Source organism: Oncorhynchus keta, unplaced genomic scaffold, assembly GCF_023373465.1.
Source record: "Oncorhynchus keta strain PuntledgeMale-10-30-2019 unplaced genomic scaffold, Oket_V2 Un_contig_18504_pilon_pilon, whole genome shotgun sequence".
Taxonomy (NCBI): domain Eukaryota; kingdom Metazoa; phylum Chordata; class Actinopteri; order Salmoniformes; family Salmonidae; genus Oncorhynchus; species Oncorhynchus keta.
Window position 1 is genome coordinate 128,894 of NW_026280953.1, and position 18,651 is coordinate 147,544.

The following is an 18,651-nucleotide window of genomic DNA, read 5'->3' on the forward strand; positions in this document are numbered from 1 at the left end:
ACACACACACACACACACACACACACACACACACACACACACAAACTCACACGGTGCAGCCAACGGGTTTCTCCACGCGTCGCTCCGACAGAAATAAACATCTTTCTGGTAAGAAGAGTGGCGGGGCGTATGCCTCATGACTAACGAGACATGGTGTGATGAAGGAAACATACAGGAACTCAAATCCTTCTGTTCACCTGATTTAGAATTCCTCACAGTCAAATGTAGACCACATTATCTACCAAGAGAATTCTCTTCTATTATAATCACAGCCGTATATATCCCCCAAGCAGACACATCGATGGCTCTGAACAAACTTTATTTAACTCTTTGCAAACTGGAAACCATTTATCCGGAGGCTGCATTCATTGTAGCTGGGGATTTAACAAGGCTAATCTGAAAACAAGACTCCCTAAATTTTATCAGCATATCGATTGCGCAACCAGGGGTGGTAAAACCTTGGATCATTGTTACTCTAACTTCCGCGACGCATATAAGGCCCTGCCCCGCCCCCTTTCGGAAAAGCTGACCACGACTCCATTTTGTTGATCCCTGCCTACAGACAGAAACTAAAACAAGAGGCTCCCACGCTGAGGTCTGTCCAACGCTGGTCTGACCAAGCTGACTCCACATTCCAAGACTGCTTCCATCACGTGGACTGGGATATGTTTCGTATTGCGTCAGATAACAATATTGACGAATACACTGATTTGGTGTGCGAGTTCATTAGAACGTGCGTTGAAGATGTCGTTCCCATAGCAACGATTAAAACATTCCCTAACCAGAAACCCTGGATTGATGGCAGCATTCGCGTGAAACTGAAAGCGCGAACCACTGCTTTTAATCAGGGCAAGGTGTCTGGTAACATGACCGAATACAAACAGTGCAGCTATTCCCGCCGCAAGGCTATCAAACAAGCTAAGTGTCAGTACAGAGACGAAGTGGAATCTCAATTCAACGGCTCAGACACAAGACGCATGTGGCAGGGTCTACAGTCAATCACGGACTACAAGAAGAAATCCAGCCCAGTCACGGACCAGGATGTCTTGCTCCCAGGCAGACTAAATAACTTTTTGCCCGCTTTGAGGACAATACAGTGCCACTGACACGGCCTGCAACGAAAACATGCGGTCTCTCCTTCACTGCAGCCGAGGTGAGTAAGACATTTAAACGTGTTAACCCTCGCAAGGCTGCAGGCCCAGACGGCATCCCCAGCCGCGCCCTCAGAGCATGCGCAGACCAGCTGGCCGGTGTGTTTACGGACATATTCAATCAATCCCTATACCAGTCTGCTGTTCCCACATGCTTCAAGAAGGCCACCATTGTTCCTGTTCCCAAGAAAGCTAAGGTAACTGAGCTAAACGACTACCGCCCGTAGCACTCACTTCCGTCATCATGAAGTGCTTTGAGAGACTAGTCAAGGACCATATCACCTCCACCCTACCTGTCACCCTAGACCCACTCCAATTTGCTTACCGCCCAAATAGGTCCACAGACGATGCAATCTCAACCACACTGCACACTGCCCTAACCCATCTGGACAAGAGGAATACCTATGTGAGAATGCTGTTCATCGACTACAGCTCGGCATTCAACACCATAGTACCCTCCAAGCTCATCATCAAGCTCGAGACCCTGGGTCTCGACCCCGCCCTGTGCAACTGGGTACTGGACTTCCTGACGGGCCGCCCCCAGGTGGTGAGGGTAGGCAACAACATCTCCTCCCCTCTGATCCTCAACACTGGGGCCCCACAAGGGTGCGTTCTGAGCCCTCTCCTGTACTCCCTGTTCACCCACGACTGCGTGGCCACGCACGCCTCAACTCAATCATCAAGTTTGCGGACGACACATCAGTGGTAGGCTTGATTACCAACAACGACGAGACGGCCTACAGGGAGGAGGTGAGGGCCCTCGGAGTGTGGTGTCAGGAAAATAACCTCACACTCAACGTCAACAAAACTAAGGAGATGATTGTGGACTTCAGGAAACAGCAGAGGGAACACCCCCTATCCACATCGATGGAACAGTAGTGGAGAGGGTAGCAAGTTTTAAGTTCCTCGGCATACACATCACAGACAAACTGAATTGGTCCACTCACACAGACAGCATCGTGAAGAAGGCGCAGCAGCGCCTCTTCAACCTCAGGAGGCTGAAGAAATTTGGCTTGTCACCAAAAGCACTCACAAACTTCTACAGATGCACAATCGAGAGCATCCTGGCGGGCTGTATCACCGCCTGGTACGGCAACTACTCCGCCCTCAACCGTAAGGCTCTCCAGAGGGTAGTGAGGTCTGCACAACGCATCACCGGGGGCAAACTACCTGCCCTCCAGGACACCTACACCACCCGATGTTACAGGAAGGCCATAAAGATCATCAAGGACATCAACCACCCAAGCCACTGCCTGTTCACCCCGCTAACATCCAGAAGGCGAGGTCAGTACATGTGTATCAAAGCTGGGACCGAGAGACTGAAAAACAGCTTCTATCTCAAGGCCATCAGACTGTTAAACAGCCACCACTAACATTGAGTGGCTGCTGCCAACACACTGACATTGACACTGCCCCAACTCCAGCCACTTTAATAATGGGAATTGATGGGGAATTATGTAAATATATCACTAGCCACTTTAAACAATGCTACCTTATATAATGTTACTTACCCTACATTATTCATCTCATATGCATACGTATATACTGTACTCTATATCATCGACTGCATCCTTATGTAATACATGTATCACTAGCCACTTTAACTATGCCACTTTGTTTACATACTCATCTCATATGTATATACTGTACTCAATACCATCTACTGTATCTTGCCTTGCCTATGCTGCCCTGTACCATCACTCATTCATATATCCTTATGTACATATTCTTTATCCCCTTACACTGTGTATATACAGTAGTTTTGGAATTGTTAGTTAGATTACTTGTTGGTTATTACTGCATTGTCGGAACTAGAAGCACAAGCATTTCGCTACACTCGCATTAACATCTGCTAACCATGTGTATGTGACAAATAAAATTTGATTTGATTTGACACACACACGCACATGCACACACACACACACACACACACAGGGAGGGAGGGAATGTTGTGTTTGTTTAATTTTGTTTTAGGACTATGAAAATAGACAAAATGATTAGCCTATGGATTATGAAAACAACAACAATAAATGGGAAAATGGGAGAGGAGAAATGACAGTAGAAAAGTCTCCCTCTCTAAACACTATAGGACGATTCATAGACCAGTCACTCTTCATGGACACACAGCTGGGAACAGGGGAGGCTGGTCTCTCCTGCTTGATTGGTCTTCAACACAACAGAGACAAACATTACATCTCTCATCTCCTCTGAGCTCAGATGGGGAAACATAAGAAGAGTTTCACAAATAGAACTGACTTCCAGAAGTTAGTTAATGGCGCGAGCAGTGTGTCATTTTTAATGACGGAATTCATTTAGCGTCGCGAGCGTTGTAGTCAGTCTGTCAGCCCCGCTAAAAGGCTGGTGTCGTTACTCTGCTTCTCCGGGGGATGTTGAGGTACATGTACTAACCGGGAGGGTTGAATTATGTAATTTATTGGAGGGCTGGAAGATGCACTCTCGAGGTTGTTTACGCACAATATCAGATATTAAGATTATTTTATAATGAATGTATACTGAGGTTGAGGTTCTGACTAGTGATTATTTACCCGGGGTTCAATACCTGCTATTGAGGCTCCCTGAAAATAATATTCAAAAGTTCGGTCCTTGGACTCAGAGGGTTTAAACACTAAAGTTACCGTCCATCTAGTGAAAGAGGAGAACCGAACAGAGGTAGCCAGCATCCGTCAACGAGAGAGGGAGAAGTCCTCCACGGGATTTAACAGGTGGAAGAAACAACCTGGGAGCTCCATCGGTCCACAAGAAATGCAGACAGCCGGTGATGATGTAGTGGTAGCTATGGTAACTAGGATGCTGCTGGTAGAGTAGCTAGCTAGCTAGCTTACCGAGCTGTACCGACTAGCTAGGAAAACTAGGATGCTGCTGATAGAGTAACTAGCTAGCTTACCGAGCTGTACCGAATAGCTAGCAGGTCGTTCGTCTGTCTCTCTCGATGATGAATCCGGTGAACCACAAAATGAAACAGTGAAAAGGATCTGGCTACACTCACACTGTCCCTGACCGTAAAGAAAAATGCAAATTGAACAATAAACTTTGGTGTCTCAACACTGTAACAAACTCTGTCGTTATTCCCCAAGATCACCTCAGTCCACTATGCGCGTAACCGGACAATATCCTTGGCGCCACACCGAACATGGACGCGGACAGTTCTGTACGGGGACGAGGACAGTTCTGTACGGGGACGCGGACAGTTCTGTACGGGGACAGTTCTGTACGGGGAGGAGGACAGTTCTGTACGGGGACAGTTCTGTACGGGGACGCGGACAGTTCTGTACGGGGACGAGGACAGTTCTGTACGGGGACAGTTCTGTACGGGGACGGGGACAGTTCTGTACGGGGACGTGGACAGTTCTGTACGGGGACAGTTCTGTACGGGGACGGGGACAGTTCTGTACGGGGACGGGGACAGTTCTGTACGGGGACGTGGACAGTTCTGTACGGGGACAGTTCTGTACGGGGACGGGGACAGTTCTGTACGGGGACGTGGACAGTTCTGTACGGGGACAGTTCTGTACGGGGACGTGGACAGTTCTGTACGGGGACGGGGACAGTTCTGTACGGGGACGAGGACAGTTCTGTACGGGGACAGTTCTGTACGGGGACGCGGACAGTTCTGTACGGGGACAGTTCTGTACGGGGACGCGGACAGTTCTGGACGTGGACGCGAACAGTTCTGTACGTGGACAGTTCTGTACGGGGACGCGGACAGTTCCAGAACGCGGACATGAGCAGTGCAACACAATCAACTGAACCCAGTCTTTGGGTTACATTAGTAATATTCATTTTTTATTATTATGTAAAACAAACATTCTACGTTTTTTTTTAGAACAATATGTTGAGATCTGGGTCCATATCCACAAAGTGTCTCAGAGTAGAACATTGGTTGTATAAGTGCTGAGAATAAAGACATTTTGGGTATAAATTAAAGCTATGCATGAAGTCTCTAGTCCCACCTAGTCAGCAGATATTTAGGACACCTCTTGAGCTGTCCTAAGTAGTTAAGAGTTAACAGCAGCTGTCCTAAGTAGTTAAGAGTTAACAGCAGGTGTCCTAAGTAGTTAAGAGTTAACAGCAGCTGTCCTAAGTAGTTAAGAGTTAACAGCAGGTGTCCTAAGTAGTTAAGAGTTAACAGCAGCTGTCCTAAGTAGTTAAGAGTTAACAGCAGGTGTCTTGATAATACTATAGTATGTCTTGTGCTTTTGGCAATGATTTATGTATAATAATTATGTATAACAAGTGATACCATGTGTGTCTGAGGTGGCAGGTAGCCTTGTGGTTAGAGTGTAGAGGTGGCAGGTAGCCTCGTGGTTAGAGTGTAGAGGTGGCAGGTAGCCTCGTGGTTAGAGTGTAGAGGTGGCAGGTAGCCTTGTGGTTAGAGTGTAGAGGTGGCAGGTAGCCTAGTGGTTAGAGTGTAGAGGTGGCAGGTAGCCTCGTGGTTAGAGTGTATAGGTGGCAGGTAGCCGAGTGGTTAGAGTGTAGAGGTGGCAGGTAGCCTCGTGGTTAGAGTGTAGAGGTGGCAGGTAGCCTCGTGGTTAGAGTGTTGGCCAGTAACCGAAGGTTGCTAGGATCGAATCCCTGAGCTGACAAGGTACAAATCTGCCCCTGAACAAGGCAGTTAACCACTGTTCCTAGGCAGCCATTGTAAATAACATCTGCTAACCATGAGTATGTAACCAATAACATCTGCTAACCATGTGTATGTGACCAATAACATCTGCTAACCATGTGTATGTGACCAATGACATCTGCTAACCATGTGTATGTGACCAATAACATCTGCTAACCGTGTGTATGTGACCAATAACATCTGCTAACCATGTGTATGTGACCAATAACATCTGCTAACCATGTGTATGTAACCAATAACATCTGCTAACCATGTGTATGTGACCAATAACATCTGCTAACCATGTGTATGTAACCAATAACATCTGCTAACCCTGTGTATGTAACCAATAACATCTGCTAACCCTGTGTATGTGACTAATAACATCTGCTAACCCTGTGTATGTAACCAATAACATCTGCTAACCATGGGACCAATAACATCTGCTAACCATGTGACCAATAACATCTGCTAACCATGTGTATGGGACCAATAACATCTGCTAACCCTGTGTATGTAACCAATAACATCTGCTAACCCTGTGTATGTGACCAATAACATCTGTTAACCATGTGTATGTGACCAATAACATCTGCTAACCCTGTGTATGTGACCAATAACATCTGCTAACCATGTGTATGTGATCAATAACATCTGCTAACCCTGTGTATGTGACCAATAACATCTGCTAACCCTGTGTATGTAACCAATAACATCTGCTAACCATGTGTATGTGACCAATAACATCTGCTAACCCTGTGTGTATGTAACCAATAACATCTGCTAACCATTTGTATGTGACCAATAACATCTGCTAACCCTGTGTATGTAACCAATAACATCTGCTAACCCTGTGTATGTGACCAATAACATCTGCTAACCCTGTGTATGTGACCAATAACATCTGCTAACCCTGTGTATGTGACCAATAACATCTGCTAACCCTGTGTATGTGACCAATAACATCTGCTAACCCTGTGTATGTGACCAATAACATCTGCTAACCATGTGTATGTGACCAATAACATCTGCTAACCCTGTGTATGTGACCAATAACATCTGCTAACCCTGTGTATGTGACCAATAACATCTGCTAACCCTGTGTATGTGACCAATAACATCTGCTAACCCTGTGTATGTGACCAATAACATCTGCTAACCCTGTGTATGTGACCAATAACATCTGCTAACCCTGTGTATGTAACCAATAACATCTGCTAACCCTGTTTATGTGACCAATAACATCTGCTAACCCTGTGTATGTGACCAATAACATCTGCTAACCATGTGTATGTGACCAATAACATCTGCTAACCCTGTGTATGTGACCAATAACATCTGCTAACCCTGTATGTGACCAATAACATCTGCTAACCCTGTGTATGTGACCAATAACATCTGCTAACCCTGTGTATGTGACCAATAACATCTGTTAACCCTGTGACCAATAACATCTGCTAACCATGTGTATGTGACCAATAACATCTGCTAACCATGTGACCAATAACATCTGCTAACCATGTGACCAATAACATCTGCTAACCATGTGTATGTGACCAATAACATATGCTAACCATGTGTGTGTGACCAATAACATCTGCTAACCATGTGACCAATAACATCTGCTAACCCTGTGTATGTAACCAATAACATCTGCTAACCATGTGTATGTGACCAATAACATCTGCTAACCCTGTGTATGTAACCAATAACATCTGCTAACCATGTGTGTGTGTGACCAATAACATCTGCTAACCATGTGACCAATAACATCTGCTAACCCTGTGTATGTGACCAATAACATCTGCTAACCCTGTGTATGTGACCAATAACATCTGCTAACCATGTGACCAATAACATCTGCTAACCCTGTGTATGTAACCAATAACATCTGCTAACCATGTGTATGTGACCAATAACATCTGCTAACCCTGTGTATGTAACCAATAACATCTGCTAACCATGTGTATGTGACCAATAACATCTGCTAACCATGTATATGTGACCAATAACATCTGCTAACCCTGTGTATGTGACCAATAACATCTGCTAACCCTGTGTATGTAACCAATAACATCTGCTAACCATGTGTATGTGACCAATAACATCTGCTAACCATGTATATGTGACCAATAACATCTGCTAACCCTGTGTATGTGACCAATAACATCTGCTAACCATGTGACCAATAACATCTGCTAACCCTGTGTATGTAACCAATAACATCTGCTAACCATGTGTATGTGACCAATAACATCTGCTAACCCTGTGTATGTAACCAATAACATCTGCTAACCATGTGTATGTGACCAATAACATCTGCTAACCATGTATATGTGACCAATAACATCTGCTAACCATGTATATGTGACCAATAACATCTGCTAACCCTGTGTATGTGACTAAGTTTGTTTATGTGTTGGCTTTATGTTCTGTGTTTGTGACCAGTGAGCTAAGATAAGGCGTGTCTTTACCTAGCATAGACTTACACATGACCTGGAGCCAGTGGGTTTGGCGGTGAATATGTAGTGTGGGCCAGCCAACAACAGCATACAGGTCGCAGTGGTGGGTAGTATATGGGGCTTTGGTGACAAAACGGATGTCACTGTGATAGACTACATCCAGTTTGCTGAGTAGAGTGTTGGAGGCTATTTTGCAATTGACATCGCCAAGTCGAGGATCAGTAGGCTAGTCAGATTTACGAGGTATGTTTGGCAGCATGAGTGAAGGAGGCTTTATTGCGAAATGGGAAGCTGATTCTAGATTTAATTTTGGATTGGAGATGCTTAATGTGAGTCTGGAAGGAGAGTTAACAGTCTAACCAGACACCCAGGTATTTGTAGTTGTCCACGTTTTCTAAGTCAGAACCGTCCAGAGTAGTGATGCTGGTCGGGTGGGTATATGTAGTTGTCCACGTATTCTAAGTCAGAACCGTCCAGAGTAGTGATGCTAGTCGGGTGGGTATATGTAGTTGTCCACGTATTCTAAGTCAGAACCGTCCAGAGTAGTGATGCTAGTCGGGTGGGTATATGTAGTTGTCCACGTATTCTAAGTCAGAACCGTCCAGAGTAGTGATGCTAGTCGGGTGGGCGGGTGCAGGAAGCAATCAGTTGAAGAGCTTGCATTCAGTTTTACTTGGGTTTGAGTTAACAGAATACAACCTTTTAAATGTTAGATTTTTAAAACCTTGTCTGTTTTGTGCCTGGTATTTGTAGAACCTGTGTTTAACATTTTGAACACAAACACGCTATCAATACCATGAGTATATATCTCGGAACTAGAAGCACAAGCATTTCGCTACACTCGCATTAACATCTGCTAACCATGTGTATGTGACAAATAAAATTTGATTTGATTTGATTTGTGATTAGATACCTGGTATATACCAGGAGTATTTACTCTGTGATTAGATACCGGGTATATACCAGGAGTATTTACTCTGTGATTAGATACCTGGTATATACCAGGAGTATTTCCTCTGTGGTTAGATACCTGGTATATACCAGGAGTATTTACTCTGTGGTTAGATACCTGGTATATACCAAGAGTATTTACTCTGTGATGTTGGCAGTATCATAGAGTGGAGTCTTCATGGACAGACTGCTGTCTCTCTGTGAATACATACCTGGTATATACTATAGATACCTGGTATGTACCATGAGTACTACTTACCCTGTAAATGCAGAAAAGTCTCCATCTTCGCAATCATAGAAACGTCCATAGACCCGTCACTCTTCACGGACAGACAGCTGGGTGAGTCTGGTCTCTCCTGATGGATTGGGCTTCAACACAACAGAAACAGACCTTCAGTCTCTAGTCTAATGTAGACTAAAGATGATGATGGCTTCAACACAACAGAAACAGACCTTCAGTCTCTAGTCTAATGTAGACTAAAGATGATGATGGCTTCAACACAACAGAAACAGACCTTCAGTCTCTAGTCTAATGTAGACTAAAGATGATGATGGCTTCAACACAACAGAAACAGACCTTCAGTCTCTAGTCTAATGTAGACTAAAGATGATGATGTCATGTCACTGATACCAGGTCAGAGACAACATATGTAGTTAATAAAACATGCCAAGAGATGTATGTCCCCACAGTGTCCCCACATTGTCCCCACAGTGTCCCAACAGTGTCCCAACAGTGTCCCCACATTGTCCCCAAGTGTCCACACATTGTCCCCACAGTGTCCCCACAGTGTCCCACATTGTACCCAAGTGTCCACACAGTGCCCTCACATTGTCCCCACAGTGTCCCCACAGTGTCCCCAAGTGCCCCCACATTGTCCTCACAGTGACCCCACAGCGCCCCAAGTGTCCCCAAGTGCCCCACATTGTCCCCACAGTGTCCCCCATTGTCCCCAAGTGTCCCCACAGTGCCCCCACAATGATCCCACAGCGCCCCCAAGTGACCCCACAGTGCGTTGTTGAACATCCTAAAGGTTTCAGATCAATGGTTTCCAGCCAACACTATATATCCATTTTCAGAAAAGTAAATGAGCTTTTTATTGTTTAAAGAAATTATGAATAAAATTGGTGTTTTTTCCACTAATCACAGCATGGGGTTGTTCAATGACAGACATGCATTTGTTTAAAATCACTTGATGGTTTCCTTTCAAAGAGACAAATAATCATGTTTTATTTCCTGAATGCTATATATCTGTCTCACTCTCAGAGAAATCAGTAGTACTGCTAGGCTTTACACAGTAATAATATATATCTGTCTCACTCTCAGTGAAATCAGTAGCACTGCTAGGTTTTATACAGTAATAATATATATCTGTCTCACTCTCAGTGAAATCAGTAGTACTGCTAGGTTTTACACAGTAATAATATATATCTGTCTCACTCTCAGAGAAATCAGTAGTACTGCTAGGCTTTACACAGTAATAATATATATCTGTCTCACTCTCAGTGAAATCAGTAGCACTGCTAGGTTTTACAAAGTAATAATATATATCTGTCTCACTCTCAGAGAAATCAGTAGTACTGCTAGGTTTACACAGTAATAATATATATCTGCCTCACTCTCAGAGAATTCAGTAGTACTGCTAGGTTTTACAAAGTAATAATATATATCTGCCTCACTCTCAGAGAATTCAGTAGTACTGCTAGGTTTTACAAAGTAATAATATATATCTGCCTCACTCTCAGAGAAATCAGTAGTACTGCTAGGTTTTACACAGTAATAATATATATCTGCCTCACTCTCAGAGAAATCAGTAGTACTGCTAGGTTTTACACAGTAATAATATATATCTGCCTCACTCTCAGAGAAATCAGTAGTACTGCTAGGTTTTACACAGTAATAATATATATCTGCCTCACTCTCAGAGAAATCAGTAGTACTGCTAGGTTTACACAGTAATAATATATATCTGTCTCACTCTCAGAGAAATCAGTAGTACTGCTAGGTTTTACACAGTAATAATATATATCTGCCCCACTCTCAGAGAAATCAGTAGTACTGCTAGGTTTTACACAGTAATATATATATCTGCCTCACTCTCAGAGAAATCAGTAGTACTGCTAGGTTTTACACAGTAATAATATATATCTGCCTCACTCTCAGAGAAATCAGTAGTACTGCTAGGTTTACACAGTAATAATATATATCTGTCTCACTCTCAGAGAAATCAGTAGTACTGCTAGGTTTTACACAGTAATAATATATATCTGCCCCACTCTCAGAGAAATCAGTAGTACTGCTAGGTTTTACACAGTAATATATATATCTGCCTCACTCTCAGAGGAATCAGTAGTACTGCTAGGTTTTATACAGTAATAATATATATCTGTCTCACTCTCAGAGAAATCAGTAGTACTGCTAGGTTTTACACAGTAATAATATATATCTGCCTCACTCTCAGAGAAATCAGTAGTACTGCTAGGTTTTACACAGTAATAATATATATCTGTCTCACTCTCAGTGAAATCAGTAGTACTGCTAGGTTTTATACAGTAATAATATATATCTGTCTCACTCTCAGAGAAATCAGTAGTACTGCAAGGTTTTACACAGTAATAATATATATCTGCCTCACTCTCAGAGAAATCAGTAGTACTGCTAGGTTTTACACAGTAATAATATATATCTGTCTCACTCTCAGTGAAATCAGTAGTACTGCTAGGTTTTATACAGTAATAATATATATCTGCCTCACTCTCAGAGAAATCAGTAGTACTGCTAGGTTTTATACAGTAATAATATATATCTGCCTCACTCTCAGTGAAATCAGTAGTACAGCTGGTTTTATACAGTAATAATATATATCTGCCTCACTCTCAGAGAAATCAGTAGTACTGCTAGGTTTTATACAGTAATAATATATATCTGCCTCACTCTCAGTGAAATCAGTAGTACAGCTGGTTTTATACAGTAATAATATATATCTGCCTCACTCTCAGTGAAATCAGTAGTACTGCTAGGTTTTACACAGTAATAATATATATCTGCCTCATTCTCAGTGAAATCAGTAGTACAGCTGGTTTTATACAGTAATAATATATATCTGTCTCACTCTCAGTGAAATCAGTAGTACTACTAGGTTTTACACAGTAATAATATATATCTGCCTCACTCTCAGTGAAATCAGTAGTACTGCTAGGTTTTACACAGTAATAATATATATCTGCCTCACTCTCAGAGAAATCAGTAGTACTGCTAGGTTTTACACAGTAATAATATATATCTGCCTCACTCTCAGAGAAATCAGTAGTTCTGCTAGGTTTTATACAGTAATAATATATATCTGCCTCACTCTCAGAGAAATCAGTAGTACTGCTAGGTTTTACACAGTAATAATATATATCTGCCTCACTCTCAGAGAAATCAGTAGTACAGCTGGTTTTACACAGTAATAATATATATCTGCCTCACTCTCAGTGAAATCAGTAGTACTGCTAGGTTTTACACAGTAATAATATATATCTGTCTCACTCTCAGTGAAATCAGTAGTACTGCTAGGTTTTATACAGTAATAATATATATCTGCCTCACTCTCAGTGAAATCAGTATTACTGCTGGTTTTATACAGTAATAATATATATCTGCCTCACTCTCAGAGAAATCAATAGTACTGCTAGGTTTTACACAGTAATAATATATATCTGCCTCACTCTCAGAGAAATCAGTAGTTCTGCTAGGTTTTATACAGTAATAATATATATCTGCCTCACTCTCAGAGAAATCAGTAGTACTGCTAGGTTTTACACAGTAATAATATATATCTGCCTCACTCTCAGAGAAATCAGTAGTACAGCTGGTTTTACACAGTAATAATATATATCTGCCTCACTCTCAGTGAAATCAGTAGTACTGCTAGGTTTTATACAGTAATAATATATATCTGCCTCACTCTCAGTGAAATCAGTAGTACAGCTGGTTTTATACAGTAATAATATATATCTGCCTCACTCTCAGTGAAATCAGTATTACTGCTGGTTTTACACAGTAATAATATATATCTGTCTCACTCTCAGTGAAATCAGTATTACTGCTGGTTTTACACAGTAATAATATATATCTGCCTCACTCTCAGTGAAATCAGTAGTACAGCTGGTTTTATACAGTAATAATATATATCTGCCTCACTCTCAGTGAAATCAGTAGTACAGCTGGTTTTATACAGTAATAATATATATCTGTCTCACTCTCAGTGAAATCAGTATTACTGCTGGTTTTACACAGTAATAATATATATCTGTCTCACTCTCAGTGAAATCAGTAGTACTGCAAGGTTTTACACAGTAATAATATATATCTGTCTCACTCTCAGTGAAATCAGTAGTACTGCTAGGTTTTACACAGTAATAATATATATCTGTCTCACTCTCAGTGAAATCAGTAGTACTGCTAGGTTTTATACAGTAATAATATATATCTGCCTCACTCTCAGTGAAATCAGTAGTACAGCTGGTTTTATACAGTAATAATATATATCTGTCTCACTCTCAGTGAAATCAGTAGTACTGCTAGGTTTTACACAGTAATAATATATATCTGTCTCACTCTCAGTGAAATCAGTAGTACTGCTAGGTTTTACACAGTAATAATATATATCTGTCTCACTCTCAGTGAAATCAGTAGTACTGCTAGGTTTTAAACAGTAATAATATATATCTGCCTCACTCTCAGTGAAATCAGTAGTACTGCTAGGTTTTACACAGTAATAATATATATCTGTCTCACTCTCAGTGAAATCAGTAGTACTGCTAGGTTTTACACAGTAATAATATATATCTGTCTCACTCTCAGTGAAATCAGTAGTACTGCTAGGTTTTATACAGTAATAATATATATCTGCCTCACTCTCAGTGAAATCAGTAGTACAGCTGGTTTTATACAGTAATAATATATATCTGCCTCACTCTCAGTGAAATCAGTATTACTGCTGGTTTTATACAGTAATAATATATATCTGCCTCACTCTCAGAGAAATCAGTAGTACTGCTAGGTTTTACACAGTAATAATATATATCTGCCTCACTCTCAGAGAAATCAGTAGTACAGCTGGTTTTATACAGTAATAATATATATCTGCCTCACTCTCAGAGAAATCAGTAGTACAGCTGGTTTTACACAGTAATAATATATATCTGTCTCACTCTCAGTGAAATCAGTAGTACTGCAAGGTTTTACACAGTAATAATATATATCTGTCTCACTCTCAGTGAAATCAGTAGTACTGCTAGGTTTTACACAGTAATAATATATATCTGTCTCACTCTCAGTGAAATCAGTAGTACTGCAAGGTTTTACACAGTAATAATATATATCTGCCTCACTCTCAGTGAAATCAGTAGTACTGCTAGGTTTTACACAGAAATAATATATATCTGCCTCACTCTCAGAGAATTCAGTAGTACTGCTAGGTTTTACACAGTAATAATATATATCTGCCTCACTCTCAGTGAAATCAGTAGTACAGCTGGTTTTATACAGTAATAATATATATCTGTCTCACTCTCAGTGAAATCAGTAATACTGCTGGTTTTACACAGTAATAATATATATCTGTCTCACTCTCAGTGAAATCAGTAGTACTGCTAGGTTTTACACAGTAATAATATATATCTGCCTCACTCTCAGTGAAATCAGTAGTACTGCTAGGTTTTACACAGTAATAATATATATCTGTCTCACTCTCAGTGAAATCAGTAGTACTGCTAGGTTTTACACAGTAATAATATATATCTGTCTCACTCTCAGTGAAATCAGTAGTACTGCTAGGTTTTACACAGTAATAATATATATCTGTCTCACTCTCAGTGAAATCAGTAGTACTGCTAGGTTTTACACAGTAATAATATATATCTGTCTCACTCTCAGTGAAATCAGTAGTACTGCTAGGTTTTATACAGTAATAATATATATCTGTCTCACTCTCAGTGAAATCAGTAGTACTGCTAGGTTTTACACAGTAATAATATATATCTGTCTCACTCTCAGTGAAATCAGTAGTACTGCTAGGTTTTATACAGTAATAATATATATCTGTCTCACTCTCAGTGAAATCAGTAGTACTGCTAGGTTTTTACAGTAATAATATGTATCTGTCTCACTCTCAGTGAAATCAGTAGTACTGCTAGGTTTTATACAGTAATAATATATATATATATCTGCCTCACTCTCAGAGAAATCAGTAGTACTGCTAGGTTTTACACAGTAATAATATATATCTGCCTCACTCTCAGAGAAATCAGTAGTACTGCTAGGTTTTACACAGTAATAATATGTATCTGCCTCACTCTCAGAGAAATCAGTAGTACTGCTAGGTTTTATACAGTAATAATATATATCTGCCTCACTCTCAGAGGAATCAGTAGTACTGCTAGGTTTTACACAGTAATAATATATATCTGCCTCACTCTCAGAGAAATCAGTAGTACTGCTAGGTTTTATACAGTAATAATATATATCTGCCTCACTCTCAGAGAAATCAGTAGTACTGCTAGGTTTTACACAGTAATAATATATATCTGCCTCACTCTCAGAGAAATCAGTAGTACTGCTAGGTTTTATACAGTAATAATATATATCTGTCTCACTCTCAGTGAAATCAGTAGTACTGCTAGGTTTTACACAGTAATAATATATATCTGCCTCACTCTCAGAGAAATCAGTAGTACTGCTAGGTTTTACACAGTAATAATATATATCTGCCTCACTCTCAGAGAAATCAGTAGTACTGCTAGGTTTTACACAGTAATAATATATATCTGCCTCACTCTCAGAGAAATCAGTAGTACTGCTAGGTTTTACACAGTAATAATATATATCTGCCTCACTCTCAGAGAAATCAGTAGTACTGCTAGGTTTTACACAGTAATAATATATATCTGCCTCACTCTCAGAGAAATCAGTAGTACTGCTAGGTTTTATACAGTAATAATATATATCTGTCTCACTCTCAGAGAAATCAGTAGTACTGCTAGGTTTTACACAGTAATAATATATATTATCTGCCTCACTCTCAGTGAAATCAGTAGAACTGCTAGGTTTTACACAGTAATAATATATATCTGCCTCACTCTCAGAGAAGTCAGTAGTACTGCTAGGTTTTACACAGTAATAATATATATATATATCTGTCTCACTCTCAGAGAAATCAGTAGTACTGCTAGGTTTTACACAGTAATAATATATATATCTGCCTCACTCTCAGAGAAATCAGTAGTACTGCTAGGTTTTACACAGTAATAATATATATATCTGCCTCACTCTCAGAGAAATCAGTAGTACTGCTAGGTTTTACACAGTAATAATATATATCTGCCCCACTCTCAGAGAAATCAGTAGTACTGCTAGGTTTTACACAGTAATAATATATATCTGCCTCACTCTCAGAGAAATCAGTAGTACTGCTAGGTTTTATACAGTAATAATATATATCTGCCTCACTCTCAGAGAAATCAGTAGTACTGCAAGGTTTTACACAGTAATAATATATATCTGTCTCACTCTCAGTGAAATCAGTAGTACTGCTAGGTTTTACACAGTAATAATATATATCTGTCTCACTCTCAGTGAAATCAGTAGTACTGCAAGGTTTTACACAGTAATAATATATATCTGCCTCACTCTCAGTGAAATCAGTAGTACTGCTAGGTTTTACACAGTAATAATATATATCTGCCTCACTCTCAGAGAATTCAGTAGTACTGCTAGGTTTTACACAGTAATAATATATATCTGCCTCACTCTCAGTGAAATCAGTAGTACAGCTGGTTTTATACAGTAATAATATATATCTGTCTCACTCTCAGTGAAATCAGTAATACTGCTGGTTTTACACAGTAATAATATATATCTGTCTCACTCTCAGTGAAATCAGTAGTACTGCTAGGTTTTACACAGTAATAATATATATCTGCCTCACTCTCAGTGAAATCAGTAGTACTGCTAGGTTTTACACAGTAATAATATATATCTGTCTCACTCTCAGTGAAATCAGTAGTACTGCTAGGTTTTACACAGTAATAATATATATCTGTCTCACTCTCAGTGAAATCAGTAGTACTGCTAGGTTTTACACAGTAATAATATATATCTGTCTCACTCTCAGTGAAATCAGTAGTACTGCTAGGTTTTACACAGTAATAATATATATCTGTCTCACTCTCAGTGAAATCAGTAGTACTGCTAGGTTTTATACAGTAATAATATATATCTGTCTCACTCTCAGTGAAATCAGTAGTACTGCTAGGTTTTACACAGTAATAATATATATCTGTCTCACTCTCAGTGAAATCAGTAGTACTGCTAGGTTTTATACAGTAATAATATATATCTGCCTCACTCTCAGAGAAATCAGTAGTACTGCTAGGTTTACACAGTAATAATATATATCTGCCTCACTCTCAGAGAAATCAGTAGTACTGCTAGGTTTTTATACAGTAATAATATATATCTGTCTCACTCTCAGTGAAATCAGTAGTACTGCTAGGTTTTACACAGTAATAATATATATCTGCCTCACTCTCAGAGAAATCAGTAGTACTGCTAGGTTTTACACAGTAATAATATATATCTGCCTCACTCTCAGAGAAATCAGTAGTACTGCTAGGTTTTACACAGTAATATATATATCTGCCTCACTCTCAGAGAAATCAGTAGTACTGCTAGGTTTTACACAGTAATAATATATATCTGCCTCACTCTCAGAGAAATCAGTAGTACAGCTAGGTTTTACACAGTAATAATATATATCTGCCTCACTCTCAGAGAAATCAGTAGTACTGCTAGGTTTTATACAGTAATAATATATCTGTCTCACTCTCAGAGTAATCAGTAGTACTTCTAGGTTTTATACAGTAATAATATATATCTGCCTCACTCTCAGAGAAATCAGTAGTACTGCTAGGTTTTACACAGTAATAATATATATCTGCCTCACTCTCAGAGAAATCAGTAGTACTGCTAGGTTTTACACAGTAATAATATATATCTGCCTCACTCTCAGAGAAATCAGTAGTACTGCTAGGTTTTACACAGTAATAATATATATCTGCCTCACTCTCAGAGAAATCAGTAGTACAGCTAGGTTTTACACAGTAATAATATATATCTGCCTCACTCTCAGAGAAATCAGTAGTACTGCTAGGTTTTATACAGTAATAATATATATCTGTCTCACTCTCAGAGTAATCAGTAGTACTTCTAGGTTTTATACAGTAATAATATATATCTGTCTCACACTCAGAGTAATCAGTAGTACTGCTAGGTTTTACATAGTAATAATATATATCTGCCTCACTCTCAGAGAAATCAGTAGTACTGCTAGGTTTTACACAGTAATAATATATATCTGCCTCACTCTCAGAGAAATCAGTAGTACTGCTAGGTTTTATACAGTAATAATATATATCTGCC

At 40.0% G+C, this 18,651-nt stretch overlaps 2 long non-coding RNA genes across 6 annotated transcripts; one reads left to right on the top strand and one right to left on the bottom strand.

Moving 5' to 3' along the window:
* Positions 1-3,207: 3,207 nt before the first annotated feature.
* On the bottom strand, positions 3,208-9,562 carry LOC127920147 (uncharacterized). The gene is made up of 2 exons (XR_008105237.1): positions 9,448-9,562; positions 3,208-3,317 (listed from the first exon to the last, which is right to left on the bottom strand). It is a non-coding gene; the product is annotated as an uncharacterized LOC127920147 (long non-coding RNA).
* A 2,341-nt stretch (positions 9,563-11,903) lies between these two features.
* On the top strand, positions 11,904-18,392 carry LOC127920148 (uncharacterized). 5 transcript variants are annotated; one of them, XR_008105240.1, is made up of 5 exons: positions 11,904-11,968; positions 12,506-12,565; positions 12,864-12,923; positions 15,615-15,794; positions 18,083-18,392. It is a non-coding gene; the product is annotated as an uncharacterized LOC127920148 (long non-coding RNA). The 5 variants fall into 5 exon arrangements; XR_008105238.1 differs by lacking the exon at positions 11,904-11,968 and adding an exon at positions 12,050-12,087; XR_008105242.1 differs by lacking the exon at positions 11,904-11,968 and adding an exon at positions 12,050-12,087 and having other exon boundaries at positions 15,735-15,794.
* The last annotated feature ends 259 nt before the right edge of the window (positions 18,393-18,651 follow it).